The sequence below is a fragment of the Poecilia reticulata genome, linkage group LG18 (genome assembly GCF_000633615.1).
Source record: "Poecilia reticulata strain Guanapo linkage group LG18, Guppy_female_1.0+MT, whole genome shotgun sequence".
In the NCBI taxonomy this organism is placed as follows: domain Eukaryota; kingdom Metazoa; phylum Chordata; class Actinopteri; order Cyprinodontiformes; family Poeciliidae; genus Poecilia; species Poecilia reticulata.
The window spans coordinates 18,460,211-18,461,758 of record NC_024348.1 but is presented as its reverse complement, the minus strand read 5'-3'; positions in this window follow the sequence as shown (position 1 = coordinate 18,461,758).

Here is a 1,548-nt window from a genome sequence, read left to right as displayed (position 1 = left end):
TATACATACTGGGGAGGTTGAGGAGAGAGAGAGGGAAAGTGGCACAGGGGGCGAGCTAGAGTACACAGGGATCTGGGAAATAAATTTAGCACTAGACCTAAGAAACATAATTAAACTAGAGCAACAAACAATAACTAGTCAGAAAAACTAAAACTAGAATCAGACAGAGAGGACTCAACAGACACAAGACCGATCTAATCAAATTAAAGGAACACAGAAATTAACAAAACCCAAAACCAACTCAAACAAAGATCCTAACATTAACGTTATTATTTAATTTTATTTTAAATTCCATTAATTTAATTGGCAAATAAATACAACACGACGTGTCATGGCTGCAGACATCTATCGTAAGCACTCAAATGTATCCATAGATATTTGACATTTATAATTTTAAATGTTTTTTTATGTAAAAAAAAAAAATATATATATATATATATAAATACTGTGGTTCTATGTTTCACCTTTTGAATAAATATTAATTTAGCTTTATACAGATGTTTCTACATGTTGTGAATTTCACTCATAAAAACAGGCTTCTCTGATTTTATAGAAAACTATAATGTGGATTCTGTTTTAAGATGTAGTTTCTTTCTAATATGTAGTTTTCTTTTTACTTTTGTTTTCTTCAGTTCTTCTCGTCTTACTTAAACTAACATCTGACACTCGGTCACCCACACGTTCTTTTTCATTTTCTATAATTACGCAATTCAAGAAAATCTAAATATTGTGGCAATCCTTCAAGTTGATTTTTAAAGCTCATATTGATAAAATATTTCAGAAGTGAAACCAAAACCGTCTCTTTGGGCTGTAGAAGTTGCTGATTCCTTTTAAGACAACCATAGTCATGTTAGAATGATGCAGTCAATGTTCAAACCTCAATCCAACCGAGAATCTGTGGCAAAACTTGAAACCTGATTTTCACAGCCACTACACATTCAATTTTACTGGAAATCCTTTCAGACTTTTATGTTAAAATGTTACAAATAATTTATTTCTCATTACAATGAAGCACTTCTGTTTGTTGGTCGTTCATGCAGAATTTAGAGATCCACAAAAACTGATCTAAAATATACAAAACTAAGAGGAGCAGGAGGTTTTCACTGTACTGAACCCCATTGAAAACCTCCTGGTTATTCCACCAAATATTTATTTCTGAACTGGTCCTGAGTTAAAACATTACTGTTGTTGTTTATAAAGGAATATAAACTTGTTTTCTTTGCATTATTTCAGATCTGAAAGCACTGCATCTTTTTAGTTATTTTGACCATTTCTCTTTATCTGCAAATAAATACTAAACTTTTGCTTGGAATTTCAGAGACATGTTGTCAGTAGTTTATAGAATTAAAGAACAATGTTCATTTTACTCATATAAAGTAAAATCAGAGAAACTGGTGGGTTATTTTTACAATCTGTGTTAAATTTAGACTCCCTGATGACGATAATTTTCTTGAAAGTTGATAATTAGTTAATGATCTTCTGTTTATGAGGCCAATCACTTCTCTACATACTCATACTGCTCATGCATTGCCTGTAAGCTTTATTGAT